Source organism: Ambystoma mexicanum, chromosome 1q (genome assembly GCF_040938575.1).
Source record: "Ambystoma mexicanum isolate Mex_15411 chromosome 1q, UKY_AmexF1_1, whole genome shotgun sequence".
NCBI lineage: Eukaryota > Metazoa > Chordata > Amphibia > Caudata > Ambystomatidae > Ambystoma > Ambystoma mexicanum.
The window spans coordinates 582,418,960-582,433,217 of NC_090922.1; positions in this window are offsets into that span (position 1 = coordinate 582,418,960).

Here is a 14,258-nt window from a genome sequence, read left to right on the forward strand (position 1 = left end):
GTTTATAAATACAAAAGTCCAAGCTGCGCTAAATACAACTCTTGGCCTGGATGTGGACGTTTGGAAATAGATTGTGTTGTTGCAGAGCTTGCTTGGTGCCCCCATCTTTGCTCCAAGACTAGCTTGCAGAGTTCAAGTAAAAGGTATTACGTGCAGATCTAATGTTCTAGTTCCTGCACACTGGTTGTTTTGAAGGGCTATTCTTGGCACCTTTGCTCCCAATGTTTGGTCCAAGTCTTAGAGGCTCAATATCCTTGCATAACAGGACATAGCCGAGTGTGGGGCAGTATTCTGGAGGGCTTGAGCAACTTCAGTGGCTCGGAGCAACAGGGGAGAACATGTAATGTTGGTTCTACCACAGTTAGTGCGCTACACTAGAATCTCTGGTGCACTGACTGGCTGGTGAGACTATGTCTGCCTGTCAAATCAAGTGATACGAGACTGGAAGAGGGCCAGTGCAGCAATAATGCAATTCTATGTGACAGTATTGGGGCCACTAGCAGAGGAGCACCAGAGTAAACTAATTTGTCCCTATACTTATTAAAACTGTCATATTGTAAGGATGTAAACGTAATCACTTATGAGCACTCCAATTTTTGCAGATGAAGTCAGCGGGCCTCATTACGAGTGTGCCGGTCCGGTAACAATGGTACCGGTAGGCCTACCGGCAAAGTTGTTACCGGACCGGCACACTGCGAGTCTGCGGGCGGGTGCAATCCGGTCCGCCAGGGTCAGACCTGGCGGGCAGAAAGGCACCCACCTGCAGACTTTCACAGAAGCCGGTGCTTCCGTCATCCCCATTCCCATTGAATTCTATGGGACTCAAATGGGAACGGGGATTTACCATTTACCGGCGCTTGACTTCCCGGAACACCGGGTCGTAATTCCCTGGTATTTATGGCAAGCCAGGTGCCGGTAAATTTTGTAAGTCAGATGGCAACCCGCCAGTAGCACGGCAGGGTTACCGCCGGACTTGTAATGAGTCCCAGTGTGAGATTACATTATTTGCCCAGGATCACACACTTTCGCTAAACAGCAAAGCAGGGATTTTAAACCACTGTGCAATTTGGGCACGGACACCTTCTTCCGCGCTTTAATTGGAACGAATATTTAAGTTTTGGGTGTCAAGACCTACAATAATACTGTCCTATAGAGTTTACTTGTAAAATCCACAAATTGCATAGTAAACCATCATGACAACCTGTAAATCTTTATAGTAGCATGTTAGGCCAAAATAATGTCAGCGTACCTTTATTTTCCATATCCTGAATGGAAAACTATAAGATGCCAAAGGCAAAATATCCATTTACCCACTTTATTTGCAGCGGTTACAGACACACAATAAAAGAGATGTAAAAAACTCACTTAGGTTTGGAGATTTGTCACAAACCTCCAGCGTGTTGTCATGTATGGACTCAGGGCTTTAAGTGGGCCGGGGCCTGCCGGGGCCGGGCCCCGGCAGTCTCCAAAAAGTGGGACTGAGCCGGGGCCCTGCCGGGGCCCCCGTCCCACCACACGCAACATTGGCGGGATGCATTATCCTGTCGCAGCGGCAGCCGCGACGGGATATGCGCCTGCCATGAAGTCAGGCGATCTGACAGAAGTGGCAGCCAACCACAGCGATGCTGTGCCTGGCTGCCACTTCTGTAAGTCATAGTAACTGCCTCTGGTGACCTCTCGCGCGAGGGGTCACCAGAGGCAGTTACTGTCCCTTTGCTTCCCCAGGTCGCCGAGGCGTCTTTAACCCTCGGCGAACCTGGGGATTCCTTGACATTTTTCGAGGTTTATGAAAGATGGCTTGAAAAGTACACAATTCAAGCCATCTTTTATAAAGCTTTGCCGACGGACAATTTTGTCCGTAGTCAAAGCTTTATAAAAGATGGCTTGAATTGTGTACTTTCAAAGCCATCTTTTATAAAACCGAAATGTTTTTTTTTTTAAAAATGGCCTGAAAAGTAGGCAAACCGTAAGGTATGCACACACATATATATGCATGTTATATATCTGTGTGCGTACCTTACTATGGTTTGTGTACTTTGCAAGCCATCTTTTCTAAACATAGAAATACATATTTCTATGTTTAGAAAAGATGGCTTGCAAAGTACACAAACCATAGTAAGGTACGCATACAGATATATAACATGCATATATATGTGTGTGCATACCTTACGATTTGCGTACGTTTTAGGCCACGCCCCCCACAAGCCACGCCCACAAATGAGCCCCCCCCCTCGATTTCTTACCCCACTTAAAGCCCTGTGTATGGTTTTAAGAACATTCAACTAAGGACATGAAAGCGCACTTTACGTTTTGGGATATAAAACTAAATGGTGCTTTACTGTGTTGCTCGCTTTAAATGTCACAGATTTGCACGTGACTGGGGGTCTTTCAGTTGGAAAGTCACCACCATGCATAAGAAAGCATCTGCTGCTTATGATACAAGAACTGTGTTGTGGGGTTTATTACGCAGCCTGTGTGTCTCAGGGGGCTGTGACACTGGGAAGGTAGTGCTTGATGAGATTTGCCTCAAAGAAACAAAATGCGTCAGAAGCATGTTCCTGATCCTTTGAACTGTTTGCAGCTAACATTTCGTTGCACTCTTGGTTTGTGTGATATTCTGCATCCCTTACAGATGACAGCAATGGGCAGGGGCGGAGCTACAAAGACATCACTGGCCAATCCCAGGAACGGAGCTGTTGGAGGGCGGGCTATGCCGCTGTATTTTCTCATTTTTCATGTTGATGTTGTTTGTATGGCTGGAGCCATCTGTGGGTGGGCGGGGTAATCAAAGTGAGGTGGCTCCGAAGATTACCGAACACTGCTTCCACAAGCTACCATGGGATGCAGGATAGCATACAACACTGGCCCAGCATGGACCTTGCCATCAGAGCCCATGCTGATGCTGCAAATGCAAATCCACATTGCGAATTTGCAGCAGTGGCCCAAACAGCAAGGTTTATGCCGGCCGTGCTGTGGTCTGCCCACTAGCTTATTTCCTTTTTTTTCTTGCAGGCAGCGGCCTTACCACTGCCAGCCTTACCTCAGGTGCCGAGACAGGCAAGGCCCAGGCATAGGCTCAGGGAGTCTTAGACACACCCTGGCTGGTGCGCACAGGCAGGCAGGAGTCAGCCGTGGCCTGGCAGCATAAAAGCGAGCCTGTTTTTCGGTCCTCTCTCTGTCCTCTCTGTGTTGGAGAATGAATGAAGGTTGATAGGATAGGGTATTTTTAGAGATTCATTTCTATATCATAACTGCCTTATAGTGTAGACATAGAATGAGAATGAACACAAAATGTTACTGTTGGAGAACCACTTTGTAAGACCTATTTATTTTTATTTTTTTAATGGTATGTTTGGTATCCAAACTTTTCATTATTTTCTCACTTCGCTGTTGTGTTATCTTAGAATGTTTTTTTTTATCTCATTATTTCTATCCAGAATTTGATGATCGTGAAAATTAGGGGTTTGTCCGTGCCCCTCAAAATTTGTGACCATCTCTCTTGTGTGTCTAGTTGCTTCTGTGAGATGCCAAAAAAGTCTCTGAACAGGTTTCGTTTCTCTGTCAATGCGGGACAAGTCATTATTAGATGAAAAAGCGATTCAGTGGTGTTTTCTTGGTTACAGAATCTACAGTGCACATTCTTTGGGTCCATTTGTTTTGTTTGGATAGGTAGTCTCGTGTTGGGAGGGTGTTCAGGCGGAGAAGCAGATAGAGATCACTAATCTTCTGATCAGGAAATTGTATTAGATAATCAGGAAGTTCGTTTAGTGCTCTAGTTTCTGTTTCACATTTTAGAAATCTTTTGTAGAGCAGTTGTGCTTGTGTTTTGATCCAGTCATTGCTTTGCAATTTACGTTTGTCGTATTGTGGGGTATGGATCAGCATCTGGTTGTAGATCTCTTCACGTTGCATCAGTTTCTCAATCTGTGTTGACCATTGCGATAATGCAGTGACATGTAACGTGTCCCTTTTTTTCGTAGGATCTCTATTGCAGGAATTTTTTCGTTTGTTATGACTTTTCTGTATAGGTTGATTTGTTTCCACACGATTATTGAATCTAGTGATTGCAATGCAAGTTTGTGGCGATTTCTCGTCATCAGGAAGCTGGGTGATAATGCTAGTGTTTTTCTCCAGAAAATTGCTTTTGTATTTCTGCCACTCAATATGTTGTTGATTAATTAGAGTTTCACTGGTGTAGGTGTGGATTGGAACTACATTTTGTTTGAATAGAGCTATTGTCGATCTAAGTGAGAATTTGCAGAATTCGCAGTGGAAGAAACAACCTTGGCGCGCTAATGATTGAGATTGTTTCTAGATGGTCTTTCCATTCCTGCTCATTGTGAGATGGGTTGACCATAGCACCTAGATACTTGATGTGGTTCACTATTTTGATGGGCTCGCCTCTAAGTGTGAGTAATGGTGTTATTTGCCTCTTCCCTTTTAGCTTTAATAGCGTCATCAATTTTGTTTTTGCCGTCTTGATTTGTAGTTCATTGTTGATCATGTATTGATCTAGTTTTGCAAGACTGATTTGGAGACCACACAGCATTTTGTCTAGTATTTTAATGTCATCTGCGTAGATCAGTGTTTCAACAGCTTCGTCATTCATTTTCGGCGGGTTCCTTGCTATGTCTTGAATTTCGTTGACAAAATCCGAAGTATATATAGGTTTTATAATGTTGCTGCCAATGGGCAGCCTTGTTTTAGACCATTTCAGGTCTGCATTGGGTTCGTCACCATTCCTCCTTTTGTTAGTCTAACTCGTATCGTGGTGTTCGAGTATAGCTTTTGATTCGGTTGAGAATTGCATCAGGATATTTCCATGTTGTCAATTTCGTCCACAGTTTTTGTCGGTTGACTGTGTCAAATGCTAATTTTAGGTCTATAAAGACCGCATATACCTGTTGTTGTTTTTTTCTGGCTTCTTGTTTGATCATATTTAGGATTAGGAGGTTGATGTTGGATCCAACCTTGCGAATTAATCCGGTTTGTCGTTTGACCATTCTTTGGTTATCGGTTGCCCATTGGTTCAGCTGTTTCAGAAGGAAGGATGCAGATAGTTTTCCCAGCGGGTCCAAGAGAGCTATCTGCCTGTAATTTTCAGTTGTTTTTCAGTCACCTTGTTTGTAGATTGGGATAAGAGTCATTGTTTTCGAGCTGGTTGGTATTTGCTGTGTACGTCCGATCAATGTGAGCAGCTGTGCAAATAATATTGCCCATTCTTCCGGGCGGCTTTTAGGTCTGCGTTCGACAGGCCATTTGGCCCCGGTGCTCATGATGTTTTTAGGGTTTTAATTGTTCTTTCAATGTCTTCGATCTCACATTTAAGGCTCCATGCGTTTACTGGTGGTGCTTTGTCTGTTTGTTTCATACCAATTCTCTTCTTGTACATGTTTGTGAAGTAATGGGTCCAATCTTGTTCTTCGACTTCTTGGGTCATCCGGTCCGATGTTTTGTTGTTCCGCTTCAGGAGTGCCCACAGTTGTCTCGTGTTTCTTTGATTCAAGGCTACCAAGATTGCTTCGGCATAATTTTGGTGCAGTAGGGCTTTTACCTCTTTTATTCTGGTTGAGTGTTTTTTAAAAAAATTTCTAATTTCTTGTCTGGCGGTTGATGTGTTGAGATTTTTTAGAGTGCGTATATTTTTGTGTATTTTCTTTTTCATCTCGTTGATCTCGTGATTGAATTGATGTTTGTGCGGTTTCTCTGGTTTCGCGCGGTTTGTCCTTCGCTGTTGGTATTTTTGTAGTATCCTTGGATAGTTTAATTTGTTGTTCCCTGCTTTTTCCAAGTGATCAATTTTTTTTTAGCAAGACTGCCATGTGGTGTTGTTTTATACAAAGTTTGGTCATGCTGTTGACTAGTTCTAATTCCGGCAGTTTCGATCGAGCTTGGTGGGCACGTGAGTTCTTCCAGGTAATCGCTATTAGGTGGTGATCACTGTTCTCTTGGGGTAATTGGTTGTGGATATGAGTGTGTAACGCTCACCTGAATCCCTCGGAGGCGCAGGTCTGGGCTGGGGGTTCTCGGAGTCTTCTAGGGTCACGCGCAGGCCTCGAATGCCACCCTGGAAAGGCCCTCTCCTCACTGAGATCTTGATCTGAAGGGTGAGGTGTCTGCAATTGTGAGAGCAAGGGGTTAATAGGATATATAAGCCTGACAGGCAAGCTGACTCCCCTTCCTGGTAATCCCCACGTAGTTCGTAGGCTAAATGTGCTCACCTTATATAGGTGAAAGCGGAGCTCTCCATCCTGCGTCTGTGCAGGGGCGCCGAAGCCAGTTACTTCACTGGTTAATTGTCCAGCCTCTTGGTTGCAGAGGATGAAGATTTGGAGCTAGGCCGTCGTTAGCAGCACGAACGGCGGTTGCTTGAATGGAGAGCGATGGAAATGCGAAGGTATTGCAGGCAAGTAAGTAAAAAATGTCAATTCGAAGTTTAAAGCACTTCTTAATGTCTCTTTTCCTTTTTCAGGTTGCAGAAGCAGCTGGGTAGAAAAATAGATGTCGAGGAATGCGCCGAGGAGTGAGAAAGATGAGAGCTGCCCAAAACACGTGCGTATGGATGGAGTTTTGTATTTCTTAATGATGTCCTTTTGTTTTGCAGATGCGAGTAGCAGCGTCGGCGGAGGCGAGAAGAATGCAGCGCAGGTAGGAAAAGTTTCACGAAGGTTACTAACCAATGTCCTTGCTTCCACAGGGTGCCGAAAAATGGAGAGCTGCAGCCCGTGGCTTGAGATGCACCGATGGATTGGGTAAGTGCTGCGCTGGTTTTATCTCGTGCTAACCTGGTGTTCTTTTCCCTTCTCAGATGCTGCAGAAGACAAAGATGTTATTTCAGAAGGTAAGATTACGGATTTCTCTTCCCTAGATGCAGAAGTTGCAAATTCTCTGGAGCTGACACGGTGAGCGTCCTGCTGCTATTGCAGAATAACGCGAAGCACGTTGCTCTGATCGGGCGTGGTTTAAATAGCCTACTGGAGTGATTAGGTGTCTCCTTCCACAGCAGCCTCGCCCAGGAAAGAAGTCCCAGCTTCCAGAATAGTTCCAGTATCCAGTCCCAGGGAGTGGTGCTGGCCACACCCAGAAGGTAAAGTAGTTCCAGCCATGGATGGATGAGGATTTCATCCTGCAGGTGAGTGAGCAGCATGGTCTGCAGCAGGTAGGTCCACCCAAGCACCATTCCTTGCATCATGAGCCCGGCACGTCCTGTGCCGGGACTGGGTCCCCTTATGAGCCTGGCGCCACTGGCGCCAGGACAAGGTCCATAAGGCCCCTATGGGAGCCGATGGGTGCCTGGAAATGAAGTTGTGACCCGGCTTCCGAGGCAGTTGGGCTAAACCTGACTCCTTGGAGGCTGCGGTCATGTCAGCATCCCCCCTCAAGGCCCCTCCCAAGCTTGTCTTTTCCGGAGGTTTTGGCTTGTTGGGAAAAGCCCGATGAAATTTTCGGACTAGACGAGGTGCATGTACATATTCTGAGGGTTCCCAAGATCTCTCCTGGGGCCCATATCCCTTCCAATCAATCAGGTAGTATAGTTTTGATTTGGAAATTTTGGAGTCCAAGATATCTCGAATTTCAAATTTCGGATTCTCCGTCAACTTGGATTGGCTCAGGAGGTTTAGTCAAACGGGTTCCGGGTTGCACAGGTTTCAGGAGAGAAACATGGAAGACAGGATGTATCTTCATTCGAGTAGGTAATTCTAGCTTGACAGCCACTGGGTTAATCACGGCCGTGATTGAGTAGGGCCCTAAATATCTTGGGTTGAAGGTGCGTGGCCCTTTTAAAGATAAATGTTTAGTGGACAGCCAGACTTGATCTCCTTTTTGATATTGAGGAGCCTCTTTTCGATGTTGGTCTGCTCCTTTTTTGTATGACTCTTTAGCTCGTTGAAGATGAGCTGTGGCTTCTTTAAATGCTTGAGTTATTGTCGAATGCAGATGGTCAACAGCAGGTGTTCCGAGAGCTTGAGGTGGGTCCAGATTTGAGGTTCGAGGATGACTTCCATACAGCAGGAAAAAGGGGGTTTTTCCCGTCCCAGAATGGATTGAATTATTGTAAGCGTATTCAGCAATCCAAAGGACATCCTTCCAAGTACCCTCGGATTGATGCAACATGCAGCGCAGATATTGTTCTAGAGTTTGGTTAGTTCTCTCAGTCTGCCCATCGGTTTGAGGATGATGGCTGGTGGAAAGTCGTACATCAATTTGTGCTAAACGACAACAACTCCGCCAAAAATGGGAAATAAATTGGCTCCCTCGGTCAGAGATTAGTACTGAAGGGAAACCGTGTAACCGGACAATGTTTTCAAGAAATTCTCGGGCTAGAATGGAAGCTGTAGGTAAACCCTTCAGTGGGATAAAATGAGCCATTTTTGAAAAAAGGTCTACGATCACTAGAATTGTGTTGTATCCGGAGCAAGGGGGTAAATCCCTGATAAAATCCATCGAGAGCGTGTGCCAAGGGCCTGGTGGAATGTCTATTGGACGTAATAATCCTGCTGGTTTTTCCTTCTGACTCTTGTTTTGTGCGCAGATACCACAAGAAGCCACAAACTCCTTAACATCTTTCCTCCAAGATGGCCACCAAAAATGCCTTTTAATTTTCTCTGAGGTTTTGGCAACTCCAGGATGTCCTTCCATTAGAGAATCATGGTAGCAGGTGATGACCTGTTTTTGTAAGTCAGCGCAGGGTAAGAATAGTCTTCCTTGGAAATACAATAGGTTCTGATCTATTGTAAAATCCTTTCCTTTCAATTGCCAATTCGATGAATCTTCGGGAGTTATGAGCTTATTGACCCTTGCTTTAATCTCTTCGAGGGATAATGTGTTGATTACTCCTAGTATCTTTTGTTCAGGAATTATTGGCACCGGCTCCGGATTAGCTGTAAGTTCGTCTACCCCTATCCGGGAAAGGGCGTCTGCTTTTCCGTTCCTAACGCCTGGTCGAAATGTGATTACAAAATCGAATTCTGCGAAGAATAAAGCCCAGCGTAGTTGCCTCGAAGATTGAGCTTTAGCTGACTTCAGGTACTGGAGGTTACGGTGATCCGTGATTACAGTTACTGTGTGCCGGGCTCCTAAAAGATAATGCCGCCAGGCCTTAAAGGCGGACTTAATTGCCAAGAGTTCTTTGTCCGTAATTGTGTAGTTGATTTCAGGAGCCGAAAATTTGCGAGACCAAAAGGCTACAGGGTGTAACTGGTGCGTTTCGGGGTCTCTTTGTGACAGCACCGCCCCCATTGCAAGACTGGAAGCGTCTGTCTCAACGATGTAGGGAAGTTCTGGACGGGGATGCCTTAAGACTGGAGCAGAGATAAATTTGGCTTTTAATTCTTGGAAGGCTTGTTCGGCTTCTGGAGTCCACTCGAATTTTTTATTCTTTTTCAGAAGAGCCGTGATAGGTTGGACTACCCGAGAGAATTCAGGAATGAACCTTCGGTAAAAATTAGCGAAGCCCAGCATGCTCTGCACACCTTTAACGGACGTTGGGGAAAGCCATTTGGTGATAGCATCCACTTTTCTTGAGTCCATGTGAACTCCGTTGGGTGATAAGATGAACCCTAAAAATTCCACTTCCTTTGCGTGAAAGGTGCACTTCTCCAGTTTAGCAAACAAGCGGTGTTGGCGAAGTCTCTGTAAAACCGCTGTGACGTGTCTACGATGATCAGTTTCTGAGGCTGAGTATACCAGGATGTCGTCAATATAAACGACTACGCACACATCAATAAGTTCTCTGAGGACATCATTCATGAAATACTGGAAAGCGGCCGGTGCGTTACATAGTCCGAAGGGCATTACTTGATACTCAAATAATCCATATTTAGTGCGAAAGGCCGTCTTCCACTCGTCGCCCTCCTTAATGCGTACCAAATGGTAAGCTCCTCTGAGGTCTAACTTTGTGTATATGCAGGCGCCTTTTACCTGGTCCAATAATTCAGGAATCAATGGCAACGGGTATCGGTTTTTGACTGTAATCTGGTTCAGGGCGCGATAATCGATACACGTTCTTAGGTCACCTTCCTTTTTCGGGACGAAGAACAAAGCTGAGGAAGCCGGGGATTTCGAGGGGCGGATGAATCCGTTAGCCAAGTACTGGTCCAAGTATTGCCTGAGATGGAGGTTTTCTGGTTCAGTGAGGGCATATATTCTGCTGCACGGAGGGGTGGACCCAGGTATCAGGTCTATCTGGCAGTCGTATGACCGATGCGGTGGCAGGGTGTTGGCTTGATCTTTCTGAAAGACGTCGCTGAACTCTTGGTATTCCAGAGGTAATCGGGGGTCCTCGGAAGTGATGGCTGCTAGCTTGATTTCGGACTGAGGATAACAGGTTGAAGCGCATTCTGGAAACCGAATTACCTTGGCTGGCCAGTTTATCTGAGGATTGTGCTTTTCCAACCAAGGCATTCCCAGAATCACCTGAAACTGCGGGGCCTTGATTACATCAAACACGATCTTCTCCCGATGTCTGCCTTGACATAACAACGTTACCTCCACGGTGGTATGAGAAACTGGTCCGGAAGCTATTTCAGTACCATCCACTGTAGTGATTACGTCCTTTACCATCTTGGGACATAGGGGAAGATCCATCCTGGTAGCCAAGTCGTGGTCCACATAATTACCGATTGCTCCGCTATCAATGTATACTTTGATAGCATGCATGCGATCTGGTCTATTGGGACTTATGAGGACCATAGGCATAACCAAATGCGAGGTCAAGGAACTGGTTTTAACGCTCGGCAAGCGGACCTCTACGCTTGTCGGGCGAGGTCGTTTTCCGATTCCAGTTTCTCAGCATTTTTATCAGAAGCTCCTACGGTCTTCTTGACCGGTTTCACTGAGCAATCACGAAGGAAATGTCCAGAATTCCCACAGTATAGGCACAGCTGTAATTACCTTCTTCTTTCCCGTTCTTTCTGAGTTAATGGTCCTTTTACTACTCCTATTTGCATTGGTTCCACGGAGTCATTCCCTTTAGCGGAGCTCTGAGGTCTTGAAAGTACCCGGGTTTCAAATCTGGATCGATCGGACTTCCTGTTCTGTAGCCGATGATCTAATTGGACCACTAGGTCGATATAATCTGAACAGTCTTGCGGCGGATTAACCACCTGTGCTAAAACGTCTTTAAGTTCCCCACGTAGGCCTCTGTAGAAGAGCGTGATTCTCTTATCTTCAGGCCACCTGGTCTCAACCACCAGTCTATTGAAGGACGCTATGTAAGCCAGGAGATCCTGATTACCTTGTCTGAGTGACAGGAGTTCATTGTCCAAGGCCTGCCCCTGTGAATGTCTTGCGAACAACTTTTCCATACTGGTCTGAAAGTCTTGAAAGTGATAGAGGAGCGGGTCATCCTGTGTCACGAGAGGAATGGACCAATCTGCAGCACTACCGCTAAGATAGGAGAGTACAAACACTACCTTGGCTTGGTCCGTTGGGAATGCGGCGGGTCTACACAGAAAGTGCAAGCGGCATTGATTGATGAATACTGCATATCGCTTTGGATCTCCGGAAAAACGTTCGGGCGGGGCCAAAGGCACATTCCCTGGCAGATTAATTTGCACCGGATTACTTGAAGTTGTAGGCGTGCCGCCCCCTCCATAGAGAGGCAGTGGCGTCTGTCCCGCTTGAGCCTGTAGCAACTGTCTGGCCAGATCATCAGTCCGTTCCTTGGCCATGATCAACTCCCTTCGTAAAGCGTTTGTTTCTTGGCGAGATGCGTGTACTTCTGCCCTTAGTTCCCCAAGCATTTGAGCCAGTTGATCTGTGTCCGAGGTTTCCATTGCGCCTGGGTGGGAATATTGCGGTAGGCTTCGCGTTCTGTAACGCTCACCTGAATCCCTCGGAGGCGCAGGTCTGGGCTGGGGGTTCTCGGAGTCTTCTAGGGTCACGCGCAGGCCTCGAATGCCACCCTGGAAAGGCCCTCTCCTCACTGAGATCTTGATCTGAAGGGTGAGGTGTCTGCAATTGTGAGAGCAAGGGGTTAATAGGATATATAAGCCTGACAGGCAAGCTGACTCCCCTTCCTGGTAATCCCCACGTAGTTCGTAGGCTAAATGTGCTCACCTTATATAGGTGAAAGCGGAGCTCTCCATCCTGCGTCTGTGCAGGGTCGCCGAAGCCAGTTACTTCACTGGTTAATTGTCCAGCCTCTTGGTTGCAGAGGATGAAGATTTGGAGCTAGGCCGTCGTTAGCAGCACGAACGGCGGTTGCTTGAATGGAGAGCGATGGAAATGCGAAGGTATTGCAGGCAAGTAAGTAAAAAATGTCAATTCGAAGTTTAAAGCACTTCTTAATGTCTCTTTTCCTTTTTCAGGTTGCAGAAGCAGCTGGGTAGAAAAATAGATGTCGAGGAATGCGCCGAGGAGTGAGAAAGATGAGAGCTGCCCAAAACACGTGCGTATGGATGGAGTTTTGTATTTCTTAATGATGTCCTTTTGTTTTGCAGATGCGAGTAGCAGCGTCGGCGGAGGCGAGAAGAATGCAGCGCAGGTAGGAAAAGTTTCACGAAGGTTACTAACCAATGTCCTTGCTTCCACAGGGTGCCGAAAAATGGAGAGCTGCAGCCCGTGGCTTGAGATGCACCGATGGATTGGGTAAGTGCTGCGCTGGTTTTATCTCGTGCTAACCTGGTGTTCTTTTCCCTTCTCAGATGCTGCAGAAGACAAAGATGTTATTTCAGAAGGTAAGATTACGGATTTCTCTTCCCTAGATGCAGAAGTTGCAAATTCTCTGGAGCTGACACGGTGAGCGTCCTGCTGCTATTGCAGAATAACGCGAAGCACGTTGCTCTGATCGGGCGTGGTTTAAATAGCCTACTGGAGTGCTTAGGTGTCTCCTTCCACAGCAGCCTCGCCCAGGAAAGAAGTCCCAGCTTCCAGAATAGTTCCAGTATCCAGTCCCAGGGAGTGGTGCTGGCCACACCCAGAAGGTAAAGTAGTTCCAGCCATGGATGGATGAGGATTTCATCCTGCAGGTGAGTGAGCAGCATGGTCTGCAGCAGGTAGGTCCACCCAAGCACCATTCCTTGCATCATGAGCCCGGCACGTCCTGTGCCGGGACTGGGTCCCCTTATGAGCCTGGCGCCACTGGCGCCAGGACAAGGTCCATAAGGCCCCTATGGGAGCCGATGGGTGCCTGGAAATGAAGTTGTGACCCGGCTTCCGAGGCAGTTGGGCTAAACCTGACTCCTTGGAGGCTGCGGTCATGACAGAGTGTTTACGATAATCCTACTGAAATAAATATGTAGTCAATGATGGCTCTTGAGTTGGTACGTGACCATGTTGGTTGCAATTGACCTTGTTCGTTTAGCGGTTTCCCTGTGATAGTTAGTTGACAGATGGCTTTCTTTCACCCATTTTCTCGCTCTTGGGGTTAGGTCAGTCGTTTCCTTTGGTGTTCAATTTGCGTTGAATAAATGGATGCTAAAGACTCCAGCAATTAAGAATTCGATGTCAGCGTATTTTGTTGCTAGGGTGTCTAGTTCTTCGCATATTAAGTCGATGAATTGGTTGTCGCTCATGGCAGTTGGGTAACAGTAGATATTAAGAATGCCCAGATGTTTGTATGCAGTGTCTCTCTTTGATTGATTTGTCGCTGTTTGGTTGATCATTAGGCTCAGGTATTGGGCCCATGGATGTAAGTTCTCCTTTGCCAGTATTGACCAATTGTCATCTATTTTAGTTAGTATCAGCATTCCCCAGGAGGGTCTGCCGTATTGTGGATGGATTGCTGGGTTCATATGTATGACATAACCCTCACATGTTACTTCGTCTGTCAGCCATATCTCTTGTAGGCATATTATGTTCATTTTTTTAGTTCTTTAGCACCTTCTGCCAGCAGGTGGCTGTGACCTCTGGTATTCCAAGATGCTAATGAGTATTCTTCTTGTTTTGGGTCGCTGGAGGTTGATGGTTATAGGTATGTTGTCCATGAGCTTCTGTGATCCTTGTAGGATTCCTGAGTATGGTTTGTGTATCGATTGGTGTAGGCCATGTCGCTCCATATCTCATGTTTTTTTCTTCGGTGGACTTTGCGTTGTAGGCTGATTGTGCATGGATTCCCGCATGTATGTGCATTTGGGCCATCCTTGGGGGTCTTTGCTTGATGAGTTCACTCATGGTTCTGTTTTTCGTTTTGCCATGTTTTTTTTTTCTTTATTGTAGCTTCCGGGTATTTCGTTGCAGGTGAAGCCCAGTTTAGCTAGTAGACTTTTTATTACTAAGTATGTCCTTAATTATGGATTCTGCTTGAAGGTCAATAT